Below are 19,176 nucleotides of genomic sequence, written 5' to 3'. Positions count from 1 at the left end.
AGACAATCTTGGAAATGGTCCAGACTCTCCATCTTCTCAAGTCTCAGACTGAGACCAAGTTTCCTTTTCTGATTTAGCTCATTTGGAATAAGAGAGACCAGGCTTTTTGAAATGTACCTACTTTCAGTTTTCTTATCTTTAAAGCAGGGTAATAAGATTTACTTTTCAGAGTTGTTTCAGATTTTAAGTAAGATAAATCAAAAGTCCTTTTTATTTTAAATTGCAACAATTTTTAAGGATTATATTTTTATTCTTTAGCTTTCTGTTCCCTTTGAAAGTTGTGCTGTAAATTTTAAGTAACGTTTTTTATTTTTTATGTTTGTTTAAACTGGGAATTTTTATACTTCAATAGAAGACTCTAATGTGTAGATGTTTTTTAAACACTTCAAATGAAGGTTTAAAACAATCAATTTTTCATAGAACTTGACTCTACACTCCCTACTTTCTATATCTGATTTATTTACACCTAATGAAAACAAATAGCCTATCTATATGAATTGTTATGACACATATTGCCATCTTTTGGTTGTTTCAAAATTTTTTCCCCCAGCCTCCTTCACACCCATTTCTTCTAAAACCTTTTCAATTTTGGAGGGACATGTCAATCCCATATAATGATCCTTCCTGCTCTTGGTCTATCACAGTGACATTCCTGATACACTGGACTATTAGTGGCAGTGTCAGTAGATTGTTGACAAAGATGACTGCAATAATTTGTTTCATTGTCACAGGGAAAGAGACTTTACTGCTTCTTAATCAAGATACGAAGCACATTTTCCCTCCCTTTAAATCTGACCAGTTTGTGACATGCTTTGGGTAACAGAATATGAAAAAATGGCACTGTGCAAGTTCCAGACCCAGGCTATGTTGCAGGTTCTACCTTGGACTTCTTAGAACTTGAGTCCACTATTCTGTGAAAAAACCAGTGTGGCCTACTGACGAGTGAAAGCCCACAGAGAAAATCTAAGGTGTTCAAGCTGACAGCCAGCACCAACTGGCTGAAAGTTGGTGAATGAGACCCCTTGAACTCCCTAAATCCAGTTATAGTGTCTGTGACTGCAGCTGCATGAGGGAGCTAGATGAGAGGAGCCAAGAATTGCCCAGCCAACTCATAGCATTACGAGAAAAAAAATAAGTCATTGTTATTTTAAGTCACTAAATGTTAGGGTAAAATTTTAAGCAGTAATAGGTAACTGAAACAAGGTGTTCATGAGGAAAACAAAGAAAAAGATGCAACTACTTTTCCTGATTCTTCAATGTACAGGTCTCAGCATCTCCAGACTACTTTCTTTCCGGGAATCTCATCCTGCTTTTTTACTACAACCCCTAGGTATAAATCATATTCCTTTTGCTTGGAATGCATTAGTCCTTTTCATTCTTTATCAAATTTCTACTTATTCCTTTATAACACCGTACAGTCATTTTCTCTAGGGAGCTTTACAAACCTCACCCCAATCTTTCTGAATATTCCTTGTCCTTTATTCAATTTACCATGTGCATGTCACTGTAACTTTTTATGGATTACTTTCTTATCTCTCCTGACTATACTGTAAGGTTTGGGAAAATGTCATGCTATATCTACATTTTGCTACCACCATTCAATAAGTATGTATTTAACACATGGCTAAAATGTTCGTTTGTGGAGAAAAAGTGTACATTTTTTTCATGAAACATAGGTGAATACTACTTCTAGCCTTTATGTGCATAAATCCTTTTAACTACCTTGTCTTATACGGTTGTAAAAGTAAAGTAGGTAACTTTACCTGCTTCAGGGTCTTGTTCTATAAGCAAGTCATGGTTTATTTTATTTTCTCATTCACTAGTAAACTTGCTCTTTAAAAAAATGGTGCTGCTTTACTTAAATATTTTAAGTAAATGGAGAAATTACAGAAGTAATGTGAGAATTAGCTAGTATGATCTTTGCCCACAAATCCTGTTGGGTGATGTGCTAGTCTCTTCTAAGATGTGAGGCAAAATATGGCTCCAAGATTTCTTGCACACAATTTGAAGAGGGACACATTATCCTAAATGGACATGAGGTGATATAATGACAAACATTTTTAACTATAAATAAGGAAAAAGGAGTGACAAATTTCCAAGGACTATTTTTTTATTGTTCTTCAATTTAATCTGATTCTGCCATGAACAAAGCAAAAGGGAATTCAGATAATTTTAATCTTATAGGAATTTTCTAATTGTGTGATTTAATCCAAAAATAGATTTTAGAGTTACTTAATGATTGTATGGACTGCATACTCTTCAGGCTATGCTCTATGAATATATTTCTTATGTAATTTTTATTAGAATTGAGAGACTAGGTTTTTTTGGAATACATTCTCTGACTGACATACACTTGGATTATAGATTTTTTCCCTGCTATTAAATACATATCTTTATAAGAATAGCATTTTAGGAGAGATACTGAAAAAAGATTAGGTTGTATTCATGGAGTCTGATCATGGTGACAGAAAAATCAGTAAAGTTTTAGGGAATTGGGGAGTGTAACTCAGAGAATAAAGTGCAGAAAATAATACAATATACATACAAACCCTCAAATATTTGATAAAATTTTACATACAAGATATTGGACTTGTGGGATCAAAAGTTTAGAACTCTGAATTATAATCTGAAGTTATTAGAAGTTATATTTCATATATATGAAAGAAATTTTTTTTTTTTTTTTGAGACAGTCTCACTCTGTCACCCAGGCTGGAGTGCAGTGGTGTGATCTCGGCTCACCTCCTGGGTTCATGCCATTCTTCTGCCTCAGCCTCCCAAGTAGCTGGGACTACAGGTGCTCACCACCACGCCTGGCTGATTTTTTGTATTTTTAGTAGAGACAGGGTTTCACTGTGTTAGCCAGGATGGTCTCAACCTCCTGATCTCATGATCCGCCCACCTTGGCCTCCCAGAGTGCTGGGATTACAGGTGTGAGCCACCGTGCCCGGCCGAAAGAAATTTTTAACACTGTAAATCATGCAAATATGATCAACACTATTTCACAGATGCCAGCCTTCAAAGAGATACAATATTGAAATAAATTCATCTTCAGTGAGGACAAAATAGAACAAATGTGGAGGTGCACATGTGTGTGTTTGTGTGTGTCTGTTTGTATATAATTGTTTACCACAGCTCATCCATATTTGACAACTATTTTTTTAGAAATGATGACTGGTCATGTTAATCTTAAGATTTTATTTTAAAAATGTATCCATTTTATGAATTTATGGTGATTTTTTTTTGACTTGGACTTATGTTTGATTGGTTTTAAAAAGTAGTCTTGAAGTTAAGGTCCATAAACTCTGCAATAGATGAAAATTGGGTGATAACATTCATGAAGAAGTTCAAGCAAATAATAATTAAAATAAGTAGGTTATTATAGGGTCACTATAATACAGGTATTTTTATCTCTGACCCCAAACCAGTGGATTTAACTGATAGTGATCTGTTTTTGTAACATGATCACATCTATATACTTTCAAACTCTTCCAGATACAAGCTTTTGCTTCACCCTGTCACACCATCTCTCTCTTCTAGACTTAATAGGCTCCAAACTCCATATCATAAATTTCACACCCAGTGGCATGGAAATAAAGCAGAATAAGTGGAATTTGAAATTTTACAACTGAAGATAACTCTCACACAGATAACATATAACTTCCATCTCCTGAGAGGAATTTTTATTTCATATTTTCTAATATAAGTACATGCTTGGGACACAAGATGTATGAATTCTTTTTTGTTTGTTTTGCATCTGATAGTAATTTAGTGTCTTAATGGCATGTAGTACTTCATATATTGAACAGATGGCCATTAAAACATTGACATCCATGATAAATAATGTAAAGGTAGTAAAAATATCCAGACATGATCTGATATTAATGTCATTTTCATTGTTATTTAATTATGTTTTCATATTTTCTCCTATGCTGTTAATATTTCATCAGCTAACATTTGTTTTTCCTGTAACTATTAGATAACTATTTAAAATTTAACACAGAATAGAATTGAAATATACAGTTCATTAAGTTTTTAATCTATTTATGGCTGTGGAGTCTAAGAATTTGATCAAGCAAGAGATGCTCATATTAATTACTAATGTAAGACTAAAATATTCTAGGCATCTTTACTCTAACAGAAAAGAGGAGGAATGGAAAGAACAAAGTATATATCCATTTGCATGTAAAAAGGAAAGCACCAGTGTTATCTAAACAATAGTAATATACTCGCTTTTTGAAAAGTGCTTTTAGAATAATATGTCTATGTTCCATTCTAAAATATGGTGTGCATGTTACTGCCTAATCTCCTCTTTCTCAAACAACATCACTAATCCTCCAACGCACTCTTCCCCAGCTGAACCCAGATGTAACTTCAGAATATTTCTCACCTTAATGCTGTAAAGAGCCACTACCAATCCATAGGAATTGGCACTCAAGTTAAAATCAATTTGCTTTTCTATTTACTCTTCCAAATGGATCAGTAGAAGCTGGAAATTCATGCTGGAACACTAACATGAATTTGGGAGACAGCCAAATCTTGGATAGTGAAGTTGTATGTAAACTACAATAGGGGAATTTCTGAGGCCTGAAATTATCCATCAACCTGAAGGACATCTAATCTATAAAGTTAAAGGATATGCTTTCATTCAGCCTTATGACACTCAAAATCCATTATTAGAAACATTTAAGGAAATCCAAGACATTTCTAACTAATCCAAAGTAAGCATTGTCTAGGTCTTCTTCAATAAATAACTTACCGATAATGGATTCTATGGGTGAAAGAAAAATAGATGATGGCTTCCTTTAGCGAGTTTAGAATTTCCTTTAAATACTAAGTACATGCCAGTCAAAAAACAGCGCTTTAATGAGACAAACAATAATCCTCCTCATGGAACTTACATTTTAGTTGGTGGCAGTAAGCAACACAGAATTAAACAAGATGGTTTTATATAAGCAAAAGTGCTGTGGTTGAAACTCAAAAAAATCATTGAGCAACTGAGGATGAACTGCCAAGATTCCATGAAAATTCTCTCTGAAGTTCAGAGAGCTGATGTCAAAAAGGACAGAGCTGGGATATGATATCAATGTCAATGTTATTATCATTCAACTGAGTTCCCTATTTCCAATTTTGTTAATATGATCATGGTGTCATGCTTTCATAGAAACAACTGAAGGAATTGACATCCAGGAAGATAAAATAGTATGTGCAAAGCCATCAAGCACGAATGGCACAATGCATACTTTTGCACAGTTAATGATTGACATAAATCAATACATTCAAAAATTTTCAGCTGCTTACAATTTATTCAGAATGTTTACTCCAGAGAGAATAAATTCATGACCAAATGGAATATAATCCACTGCATACCAGGTACCCATATGCTGTTATTGGTTCTCTCAATGTAATTATTCAAATTACTATTAGTAGTGGTATATATTTACTCAGTTAATGAGCTCACATGTTACTTTTTTGTCTATCATAACTATCGGCCTCTTCATTGGGACAAAAATTTTCCTCTCTCTGTGGGATATCAATAACTCAAACATGGTTATTAAACATCAATAATTTGTATAATAATTTCTGCAAATAAGTTTAAAACATTGGAAAAAATCATAATTACCATAGTTATTTCCTGAAGCAGTGGTCAGCGAGCCACCATCCATAGTCAAATCTGACCTCCTATTTGCTTTGGTAGATAAAGTGTATTTGGAACACGGCTATTAATTTACATATTATCTATGGCTACATTTTCTGCTGCAGCAAGGAGAGTTGAACAGTTGCAGCAGAGATCCTATGGCCTTAAAGGCCGTGTTTGAGTTATTGACGTCCCACAGAGAGAGGCAAATAAGTTTAAAACATTGGAAAAATTCATAATTACCATAGTTATTGCCTGAAGCAGTGGTCAGCGAGCCACCATCCATAGTCAAACCTGACCTCCTATTTGCTTTGGTAGATAAAGTGTATTTGGAACACGGCTATTAATTTACATATTATCTATGGCTACATTTTCTGCTGCAGCAAGGAGAGTTGAACAGTTGCAAGAGATCCTATGGCCTTCAAGCCTGAAATATTTACTACCTGGTCCTTTACAGAAAAAGTTTTCAAACATCTTGTGTGAAGGAACTCAGTAGTACTGGAGGAAAATTAAAACACCAACTTGTTTCATCAAAACCTTCATTGATAATTTTTTTCCTAAATTATCTTCATTCTTATTTTCATTTATTTCTATACTTTAGACTTCACCTAAGCCAATTCAATTAATTCTATTTTTTTAGTTACGAAGAAATAGGACTCTTTATAATTTATTCTACAAAAATATTCCTTTTGTTTTTCTAGGTCAAAATACTGCCTGATTCCTTTACCAAGTGGATCAATCTTTTTGGTTTGTTTTATTTTGATTGTTTTCCATTTATGAGGTACAATGTGATGTTTTTTACATATGTTTACATTGCGGAATGATTAACTTAGGCTAATTAACATATCTATCACCTCAAGTACTTATTATTTTTTGGTGAGAACATTTCAAATCTACTATTTTAGCACTTTTGAAATATACAATGCATTATTATTAACTGTAGTCACTTTTCTGTGCAATAGACAATAAAACTTACTGCTCGTTCTAACTGAAACCTGTACCTTTTGACCTTAAGGAATTCTTCTTCTGTGTCTCTCCTCTGGAATATTTTTGAAAAATATTATTTCAGTTTATGCAATAGAGTGCCCATATAAGTGAATTTATGCTGACAAGATGGAAGAGAATCTTTGGCTAACCAAAGGCACCCCACTTCTCCCAGCCAAAGGCTGGGAATCTTACCAAATTAAATGAGATCTGTTCATGATTAGGTACTATTGATGTACAGTTCTCAATGGCAATTTAAGAGTGATTTGTTTTATCAGATAATTCCTAAGAAAAAAGACAAACAAATGCATATGTTCTTTATTTTCTCTTTTATAGTACTGCATTAAGGGGTTCTATATTGGGAAGATTGATATTTGGAAACAGGCTTAACACCTTGATTTATCAGTGCACTTTAACTCACTGTTGTTGGAAGTGTGGCCACTTGACAGCCAGCAAATAGAAGCCAGAAATCTTCTGTCTAAGTAACACTCTATAGCATTTACAAATGAATGATTTGACCTAATAATTAACTCATTGTTTGTTTAAACTACTTCTGCCATACTTGAACTCATTTTGCTAGCAATTTTAAAAAACTAATGCCAATATAAAGTCCCATGATAGACATGTGAATTCTTTCCAATAAAGAAATAACACACTGTTTTGCTATATATTTAACAAAAATATGTATAATATTGTAAGTGTTTCAAAAAAAGAGTCACACAAAACTCTTAAATGTTCAGTGAAGGAGAAATCACTTCTACTCAGTTAAAAATGTATGGAATTGGTGATAATCTTGTAAAATTAAGATGGCAATAATAACTGATAATGGAGTACTAAGTATTTCAGGCCTACAATCACATTTTTAATTCATTTATTCAATAATCATTTATTGAGCAATTTTTTGTGCTTCATTGTGCATCAACAGTGGTAAACCAGAGTATATGCTAATATCCTTAATAGAGTTTACTAGGTTGAGAAATTGATCAATAAGCCAATAAAAATAAGAACAAGGTATAATGAGAGGGAATGTAGCTGAGAAGAAAATCATTTTAAAAAAAGAATCAACAAAGGTGAAAATTGGTGCTGGTCATAAATTTATTTTATTTTGAATGATTTAAGGATTTCAATTTTCAATATTAACATTGTGCAGCAATTAAAAATATTGCCACGGAAGCAAAGATATAGTTCTCCGTCTTATGAGAAACAGCTCCATTTTTTCTCTAAATTTTATTTATAATTCATTGACTTTTCACTGGAACTTTTGTCTTGCCAATTATTACACAAGTATTTATTTTAAAATAAAAATCATGGCAGTTTTAAATTTCATATCTCTGCCTTTTTGAAAATTCAGGCACTATGTCTGTTAAATCAACAAAGACTTTTGCGACTCTACTATGTTCACATGCTGGTGATACTGCCCTGGACAGACATGCATGGCTATTGCTTTCCTGGAGCAGACATTACAGTGGGTAAGAGAAAGAAAATAAATAACAAGCATTCAAGAAAATTTCAATATGTTTTCAGGCAATAGAAATAAAAGAGAGTGATATAATAGTGATTGAGATCTTAGGTAGGCATTCTAATATAGACATTTGGTGCTAAAGGAAGTTCACTTTGACACAAGAATATGAAACTTAAGATTTAATGATAAATGAATCAGTCTGTGGACAAATCAGATGAAAGACTCCTAAGAAGAAGAAACAATGTGAAAGCTCCAGTGTAAGAATGAGTTTAACATATTTCTCAGATGGAAAACAAAATAAAAAACATAGTGGAGAGAGGACAGTGTGCAAAGGAGAAAGTGATAGTGCATGTTGTAAGAGATGCTGCTGAAAGCCCAATCATGCCAGCCCTTGCATTCCATGACAAAGGGGTTTTGTTTTATTTCCAATGGGTAATAAGCTACTAAAAATTTTCAAGCATGTGGCTGACATCCAATATATATTTTAAGCAGATTACTTTATTTGCTTCATGCAGAAAGTATTTGGGAAGAATAAAATCAGAGAAACCACATAGGAGGTTATTTTACTGGTCCAGGAAAGAAAGGAGAATCACTGGGACTCAAGAGTCACATAAGGTGAAGAAATGTGGAATTTGGTTAATTTGTAGATGTAGAGTTTGTGGGATCTGATAACAGAGTACATGAAAAAGGGAGGAGAATGGAAGAATTAAGCGGCTGCTAATTTTATTCTAACTACAAAGGGGTCACAGTGCCAATTACTGAGAAATGGAAGACTGAGAAGAGCAGATTTGCACAGAGACATCTGCCTACTTAGATAGATAGCATTTGAATATTTGTCTTAGTTTGTTGGCTGCTATAACAAAATACCTTGGACTGTGGTAATTTATAAACAATAGAAATGTATTGCTCACAGTTCTGGGTGCTGTGAAGACTAAATCAAGACACCATAAGATTCAATGTCTGGTGAAGGCCCATTTCACACACAGTACTTTGTTGCTGTGCCTTCACATGGCGGAAGGAACAAGCCAGCTCACTTCAACTACTTTTATAAGGGCACTGATCCCATTCATAAGGGTAGTGCCCTTGTGATCTAATTAGATTCTAAAGTCTCCATCTCTTAAAACCACCACAATGAAAATTAAATTTCAACATGTATTTCTGCCAGTCACAAAGAATCAGATCATAGCAATATTTAAACCTAATATACACAGATGGGGTTAGAATTGGAGACATAAAAATATAAAATTAATCAGTATACAGATTAATATTTAGGATATGAGTTCTAAAAAGATTGTGCAGGTTAAGAAGGGAAGCCATTCCAGGACAGAATCTTGGGGCATTCCCACATTTAAAAACTGAATGAAGAGGATGAGACACATTACAGTTGAACAAGGCTTAACACAACTTCTTGTTTGACCAGTGATCAGAAATAAAAATCAGAAGAAAGAAGTGTAACAGAAGCCAAGAAAATAAAGTATTTTAAGAAAGATCAGTTATATCAATCACTACTGAGTGAAATACTGAGGTGAGGTTATTGTAATGATCATTGAATTTGGCAACACAGAGGTTGGGTATTAAGAAAGGTGTCAGGGAAGTGATAGGAACAAAAATCTATTTAGGGAAGGTAGATGAGACAATGAAAGGAGAGAAAGAGGTAATAGGAAATATAGGAAAATCTTTTAAAAAATTAGAAATATCTTAATAATTAGTTTCACAATTTTGTCCCTGACAATAGGTCTTTTGTAAGTTGTATGCACAGTGTACATACAATGGAAGTTATAATACACAGCATATTTATCATTGTGTAGATTGTAGATCAAAGTTACTAAGTATATACTTTAAAATATTTATGGCACAAATAACTGTATATGTAAATGAAACTATCATACCATTTTGATCTGTTTTCTGCTAACATATCTTTTCATTTGGTCATGAAAAGTGTTCTGGTTCTCAAGGATAATTTTGTAAAGCATACTTAAAGTACATTAAATATGATTTCTTAATTTTAGAAAATGTAGTTTTGTGTTCATAAGAATATGGAAATATACTTAAAAGAGTTATAATGATTCACAATTTATTGAGTACTAAATGAAAATATGCAAGTGGATATATTAGAACTAGATTTACACAGCTAGCTTGTAATATTGCCTGGATTATTGATTCCTTTAGATGTGATTATGACTTGCATTTATCATGATGCTAGAATATGAAATATACAAGCTATAAATACAGTTTTAAATGTAAATATAGAACTGTGATTTTTGATTACTTAAGTACATTTCAAGTGTTAACTGATATTTATAATTTTGAGATATTAATTTGTAGAGTATCTATTAGCTGCATGATCTGAATGAATCCTTTCAACATTCAGGTTTTTAAATTAATCAGAATTATAGTACTGTACCTTATTTTATTAATATTCACAGCTAACGAACCGAATATAACCTTTTTATATTGCAAAAGACAAAATTTATTGCAAGATTACAGCTGTTTTCAAATCAAGCATTTCATTTTAACATTTCTAATTTTAAAAAAATTCCTTCTTGGCTTTGATGGATTTCCTATCCTGCTTTACTTACAAAATAAATAATAGATGTTTTGATATTAGAGTCCTCTGATAAGTAATTCAGTACATTTGAAAAATGTTAGGATAATATTACTAATTTATTTTGCTTCCTGTTAATAACAAAAGGGGTGTAATAATTGTGAGATAGAATCTCTAGGCTACAACTTGCAAATGGAGCTTGAGCCATCATAAATCATGCTGCCTGTTTTTATGCTATTGTAATTAAGAAATCTCCACTGTATCCATGATCAATTTTTATCTTTTGGGGCTTTCTTATGTCATAAAACTATGTCTGAGCACAACTTGAAAGGTTACTATTTGGGGAAAAATAACTTTTAAGAATACGCAAAGAAAAGATTGCAAATACACTATTTTATATTAATGGCCTCCCTATTAACAAATGAGTCTATTTAAAGATAAATGGAAAACAATACTTAAATATATGCCAGAAACTGTGAAAAGTCTGAAATATTACCCCACTTGCACAGTATATATCAAGCACATTAATGTGGATCACAGTAAAGAGCTTTATTATACTCACAGCCCAATCAACAATCCTTTGAAGTAATATGGCTGTCTGTCCGTACATACCCAGTAACCCTGAACAACAATATTATTGAAAACCAAATGGAAAAAATATTCTACAGACATTGTGAGCTCGCTTTATAGCTAAGGATTGGGAAAATATTAATTTCCTCCTTTTATAAAGGGGAAAGATATTATTTTCTCCGCTTACCTTCTGAGAGAATTTCTTTGGAAGAAAAATAATGCTCTAGCCTAGTTGCCTATCTGGAAATGTAAACTTTGGGCTCTTAAAGAGACAAGGGGAAGTTTTTTGAATGAAAGCAATTAGCTTGCTCATTAAGATACTGATCTAATCCTCATTACATGTAAAAAATAAAATGTTTCTAAGGGAAGTGAAAGCAAGTATTCTCTATCTTTATACTGTATATATTTCCAGTACTCAAGAAACTGAAATTTGTATAGAAACACTGAGAAAGCCATGAAAATTTTATTTTTCCACAATATATACACCATAAAACTTTAATTATTACTTTATAATAGCAAAAGTCTTCTAAAATCTATAGTAAACCTCAATATTTTGTCAATAAAATTAGATTAATATTTATTAATATATAATGTTATTCTACGAGTGTGCTGTACCATGCCATATAATTGATCTTGGTTTAAAATTATATAGTTCATAAAGTGCTTTTAGAGGAGAGTTTTTACTTTGAACTATGATAGGTTTAAATTTTTTATCACTATTTATTTATATTAAATGTGATAAATTAAAGTTGGATAAAATGAAATTAAGTTGAAGGTTATTGAGCTTTTAATTTTGTATTTTTTTCAGAAAGTTTAATTTTAGTTTACCTGGAAGAATTACTCCTCTCTCTCTCTCTTTCTCTCTCTCTGTCTATATAATATATATATACCATATATATACACACACACATATACTCACATATATATTATGTATTTTATACATATATATTTCTTTGTATGTAGTTCATACATATTTTGCATGTAGCTCATACACATTTTGTATTAGCTCATACATAATTATTTCTTTGTATGTAGCTCATACATATTTGTATGTAGCTCATACATATTGTATTTCTTTGTTTGTATTTAATATATATAATTATTTCTTTGTATGTAGCTCATATTCACTTGAAGAGTCTTTGGAGTGGAATAAAACAATGTTCACAATCGGTGGTAGCTTTTATTGCCTGTAAAGAGAATGCAATGATTTCATATTAATTTTTGAGATATGGAATATTTTAAGGAATGTAAAATAAACATTGAAATATTGTGTAAAGATTATGAAAGTGTAATTGCTGTGTAATAATAACATGACTCCCTTGCACATGCTGTTCTGGATAAGGTGGTAAGGTTCTCTACAATCTTGTACACTCTTCATTAGAAGTTTCACACTAGGTGGGGATGCATATCCTGGACACTGGACAAATATTGGTCTTCAGTTTTAGGCAGTATTCAGATACATATTGGAAGTCAAGATTTATTTATATACTTTTAAAAGTTGGAATCTCAATGGATTATTTTTAAGTAAAATTGAACTAAGAACATTTTCCCTTTCTTATGCAGGGAAATCTGAGGACTCAGGCAGTTCATGGAGGCAGCAGGAATGTTGTTATTTCAAGGATTTGATGTACTATTTTACTTTTCTGTCCAGAAGTACTTTAGCAAACACCAAGGAATCATATCAAAATATTTGAAGATTATGGGAAAAGAGAAGGTAAAGATTTGAACTTTGTCTTTGTAGTTGTCTTTTTCCGCTTACACTTGGTAAATACAATTCAAAGAAAGAAGATTAACTCACTCCATTAAAATAAGCTGTTTAATTTTTGAGATTATGAAATGATTATTTATAAGAAAATTAGAAAAATTTATAGCAAATTTAGAAAACAAATAAAAACATAAAAAGTAAACTTTATCAATCATACCTTAACTACTAAAAGAAGCTATAAGATAGCAACATATATAAAATTTGTTTTATATGTGTACATACATATTCCATAATTTAGATTATATAACATATTATTGGATCAGATTTGATTTTAGTGTCATTCCACAATCAATATTTTATTTCATGGAACACTATTTCACATCATAATACCAAAGGCATTAGGGTGTCAATTAATGAAAATATTTTCTTTTGGTAAATTTCATGTTTATGTTATTTTTCACCATTTTGAAATTTCTAACAATTTTTCTCATTCTTAGTAAATATTTGCACTTTCAAAAATTACTTTAATTTTAATTTGTATAGATACATCAAATTTGGGATGAAATACACATTGCTCCATTAACTAAATCTTTTTCAACGTATATTATTCTATAACACTACTGTGTTATTTTCCCCTTATTTCTTATATTTTGCTATCAAAATAGCACTGAATTGAGCATTCTCCTTTATAATTAATTACTTAGCTATTAATTTCTTTCTTCATTTTAATACCTAGACTTCATCTATTAAGGGATCTGTATTTAAATAGATACCTTGATAAACATTGTAAAACTGCAATCCTGACAGGTTGTACTGCTTTGTTATTTTGGGGCTACAAAACTGGACATTTTATTATACCCTGATGAGTACTGGATGTTATTTTCTAAAACATTTTCTCTGTTTGGCAAGATAAAAGTGTCATTTAATCTGTGCTATCGTGTATATCACAACAATGAATGTCATTCCATATATACTATAATATGTTTTGATCAATGGTAATTTGGAAATTTTTGTCATATGCTATTGGCAATTGCAGTTCTTTTCTTGTGGATTTTTTGAACATGAACTTTCCAATAGGAAAATCAGAGTAAATTGGTTTTCAAAACTCCCTAGAGCATTAACATCGTTTGTGATATCTATGAAAATTTTGTATTAATTTGTTATGTACATTTTTATTTTACTTGTTTTAAATGTGTACATCATTGAAAGAAAAGTAAACTATATTGTAGATTTTTGTGGCTTATTTTAATTGTTTGATGGATATAAGATCCATCTTGATCCTGAGATCAGACAATTTTTTCCTTCGTATTTCCTATGTGTCTTATCCTCCTGCAATGGTGGGTGGGGGTTATCATTGTATATGTGTTCATATAGTTTGCCCTTTTTCTTAGCAATTTTTAAGTAATTCTTATTTTTTGACAATTTGTGATGCTATCAACTTTCTACAAATATTTTGTTAGCTTCAGGCGTTCCCTCAGTGATACTTCTGTTTTGACTGGCTGAATTTTTCATTTTTTTGTATAAAATTCAACCATTTACATGGATTTATAACATGTTTTAAAATATGTCAAAGCAAGTTTCCCTTTGTTTTTCTTGACTTGTGGCACATATATACCATGGAATACCATGCAGCCATAAAAAATGATGAGTTCATGTCCTTTGTAGGGACATGGATGAAGCTGGAAACCATCATTCTCAGCAAACTATCGCAAGGACAAAAAAACAAACACCTCATGTTCTCACTCATAGGTGGGAATTGAACAATGAGAACATATGGACACAGGAAGGGGAACATCACACACCTGGGCCTGTTGTGGGGTCGGGGGAGAGGGGAGGGATAGCATTAGGAGATATACCTAATGCTAAATGACCAGTTAATGGGTGCAGCACACCAACATGGCACATGTATACATACATAACAAACCTGCACGTTGTGCACATGTACCCTAAAACTTAAAGTATAATAATTAAAAAAAGAAAATCTTTCAGCTTTTCTTTTTCTTTCTACCTTGATTTATACATTTAAGAATGTTTTTGTCATAGTTTCAAAATAATGATTATAAGCTATTGAAAAAGAAGTGTCTATAAATTATGAAACAATAACTGATATTCTTTAGAGTCATCTATTAGAAAATATAATCAGTCCCTTAAATTTGTTTTTTTAAACCTGTGTATATTATAACACTTTGTCTTTCATTCCTTTTATTTTTTTATATCACTTTTATTATATCTGTTATTGAATAGATAAAATAAGTTATGTTAATTATTACCTATTGTATGTGGGAAGGTTGTTGATAGTAGAATATGAGTTTTAATTCCAATCACCTTTCTGCAGAACTCCTCATTAGTTCTCAGTTTTTCACTTCCTCTGAGAGGCAGCTATTGTTGGAGGTGGAGATACTAGCAGGCAATTATGTCATCACATCAGCTATTAATACTAATATTTATGTCATTCCAACATTCCAAGTATATTTCTCTCTCTCTCTCTCTCTCTCACACACACACACACACACACACACACATTTCCCTTTTATGTTTTACCTCATTGGCATAATTTACCGTTATGAGAGTAGGTAAGAGACATTTTATGTTGTTAATGGTAGACGATACTGTTGAAAAATATTTCAACTAACCAGCTTTTAATCAGAAATTAGTTTTTATTTTTTATTCTAAGTACAGAGTTATTGTGTATCTTAAGGTCTTCCAGTTAATCTCTGAAATGTTTTCTCTAGAATGTTTTACTTCTATTTTTTCCATTTCCATAAAACCATCTATCTATATAAAATTACATATAATAAGATATTTTTCTATCACTTCTTAACTACAAAATGATAAATCATACTGCATCTACAGGCCTTTTTTATCCTATTTGTGTCCTAATATTTTTAACATCCTCTCCCAATTAAGAATTACTCATTGTTCATATTTCAATTTGATTTGTTTTACCTGAGTGAGAATGTCTCTAGTATTCTTGATTAGGTTACATCTCTGTCTTAGAAACATTATGTATATCTTATATTTACTATGTAAGGTACTTATATGCTATTGAGATATGTGCTGTTTTACAATTTTACATTTATTTATATTAGTTTATGTATATATATATATATATATATATATATCTGTCTTCCGCAAGAGGCTGCAAGCTGCTTGACCCTGAGTTTGTGTCCCCAGAATTAGCACAATGTCTGACTCACAATAGGCCATCAATAAATATTAAACTGAATAAGTTAATAAACAGCAACCTGCTGTAATGAACATAAAATTAGCCAACTTGAAAATGTCCCATGGTCCTCAGATTTAACTAATTTGATACTAATTTCATGTCAAATTTTTCCATTTTCTTGTGTGTGCATCATTACCTTTTCTTCTAAATATCTCCTGTTGTCTGACAGTAACCAATGACAGTGACTGGGCTTAACCTGTATAGGTTTACCAATTTATTAATCTTTTGAAAAAGCAACTTTTGATTTGTTAATTTTTCTCTACTGTATACCTTTTCATTGTTATTTAATTTTTATTTTAGATTGAGGGATTACACGTACAGGTTTGTTATATGGGTAAACTCATGACACGAGATGTTGCTTTACAGACTATTTCATCACCCAGGTACTAAGCCTGGTACCTGATAGTACTTTTTTCTGATCTTCTCCCTCCTCTCACCCTCCAAGTTCATGTAGGCCCCAGTGTCCTTTGTTTCCCTCTTTCTATCCATGAGTTCTCATTATTTAGCTCCCAGTTATAAGTGAGAACGTGTGGCATTTGGTTTTCTGTTCCTGGGTTAGTTTGCTAAGGATAATGGCCTCTATCTAGCTCCATCTGTGTTTCTGCAAAGGACATATTCCAATTCTTTTTACACTGCATAGTATCCTATGGTGTATATTTACTACATTTGATGTATCCAGTCTACTGTTGATGGGCATTTAGGTTGATTGCATTTTGCTATTGTGAATAGTGCTGCAATGAACATGTAACATGTCTTTTTAGTAAAATGATTTATATTCCTTAGGGTATATACCCAGTAAAGGGATAACTGGGTTAAATGGTAGTTCTGTTTGTAGTTCTTTGAGGAACTGCCACACTGTTTTCCACAGTAGTTAAACTAATTTACGTTACCACCAGTAGTGTATAAGTGTTTCTTTTTCTCTGCCACTTCGCCAGCATCTGTTATTTTTGGCTTGTTAATAATAGCCATTTTGACTTGTGTGAGATGATGTCTCATTGCGGTTTTGGTTTGTATACCTGGTTACAATTTTATTGTTTTTTTGCTTTAGTTTGTATTGTTTCTTTTCTTCTGATTGCTTTAGGTTTAAATTGCTTTACTCTGTTTAGTTCTCAAAGACAGAAGCTTACATTATTGATTTTAGGTCTTGCTTGTTTTTTTAACGTACACATGTAATATTATCAATTTCCCTTAAGTCATGTTTTTGCAGTATTACAAATACTATATTTTGCTGTATTACAGTATTGAATTTTAAATTGCATTTTCATTTCACTTAGTATAATTTTTTTTAAAATATGTATTTTGAGTCTTCTTTGACACATGTTATTTAGAACTGTGTTTTAGAATTCCCAGATATTTGGAGATTTTCCAGCTAAGTTTCTCTTATTTCTAGCTTAATATAATTGTGGTCTGATAATATAGTTTTTATGATTTCTATTTTTTTTTTAATATGTGAAGGTGAGCTTTATGGCCCAGTATGTCAAACCTTGGTGAATATCCCATGCTAGCTTGAGAAGAATGTATATTCTGATTTTGTTGGGGGTAGTATTTCCTGAATGTTAACTAGATCAAGTTATTGATAGTGATCTTCAGGTTAACTATATCCTTACTTATTTTCTGCCTGGGTTATCAATAAGTTATTGAAATATTGGTATTGAAGGCTTCAACTATAATAGTGATTTGTTTGTTTCTCCTTTTAGTTATATCAGCTTATTATTTCTCCTGCAAATACTTTGAAAGTCTGTGTTAAGTTCATACACATTTAGGATTCTTATGTATTCCTAGAGAAATAATTTATTTATTATAATGTATTGACCCTCTATATGTAGATAATTTTCTTTTCTAAAGTCTGATTGATATGAAAGTAACATAAATCATCCAGCTTTCTTTTAATTTTATTGTATTATTTAATTTTTATTTTTCTTTTTATTTATTTTTGTGTGAAAGTAACATAAATTATCCAGCTTTCTCTTTATAAATATGCTATGTTTTTTATTCTTTTTATTTTTGACATATATAACTTTTAACCTTTAAAATGAGTTTCTTGCACAGAACATATATATGCATCTTGGTGTTATATTCACTCTGAAGTTTTCTGTCTTTAAGTATTTAAACTAATCACATTTAAAGTGATTATTGATACAGTTGGACCTAACCAATTTGTAGCTGTTTTCTATTCATTGCACTGGTTCTTTGTTGGTGTTGCTTCTGCTTCTTCTTGTTTTTCTCTTCTATTTTTTTTTTTAAATCTTCTCTCTTCTCTTTATCTCTTGTCTAGTTTTAACTGGGGAGTGTATGTGATTTAATTTTCTCTTCTCTCTTAGTATATAAACTATCTTTCCTTTTAAAATAAATTAGTGGTTATTTTAGAGTTTACAATATACATTTTTAACTACCTAGTTATACCTTCGAATATCACCGTATTACTCTGTATGTAGGGCAAGGATCTTAAAACAGAATATTCTCAATTCCTTTCTTCACTCCTTTTGATGTTGCTGTCATTCATTTCACTTAATCATGAACTATCATGACTCAGTACTGTGTGACTACTATTGCTTTAAACTAACACTTATTTAAGTCAACTAGGAATATAAAAATTAAAAGTTTTATTTGAACTTTTAATTATTCTTTATTGTTTTTGTCAGTTGAAGAGAGGAGTCTCTTGAGGCACATCCAATAGATGAAAGTTTTTTGTCTATATAATTTTATTCTCCCTGAATTTTTTTCTTTTAAATTTTTTCTGGGCATGTCTGCTGACAATAAATGGTCTTTCTTTCTTTCCTCTTTTGGTCTGAGATAGCATTTATTCAGTTTAAAAGGATAATTTTACTGGATATAAAATTCTGTTTTTTAAAAATATTAAACGATTTACAGATTTTATTCCAATTTATCCTTACTTACATCATTTTTCACCAGAAATCAATTGTAATTCTTATCCCTTTTTTTTTTTTTTTTTTTTTTGCAGGTAAATGTTCCCTGACTTCTTAGAAGATTCCCGTTTTGGTTTCATGCAGTTTGAATATAGCTTTAGGTGAAGAATTTTGGAATTTAT

The sequence above is a fragment of the Gorilla gorilla genome, chromosome 1, assembly GCF_029281585.2.
Source record: "Gorilla gorilla gorilla isolate KB3781 chromosome 1, NHGRI_mGorGor1-v2.1_pri, whole genome shotgun sequence".
In the NCBI taxonomy this organism is placed as follows: Eukaryota; Metazoa; Chordata; class Mammalia; order Primates; family Hominidae; genus Gorilla; species Gorilla gorilla.
The sequence above is the reverse complement of the archived record's forward strand: the minus strand, read 5'-3'. Positions refer to the sequence as shown.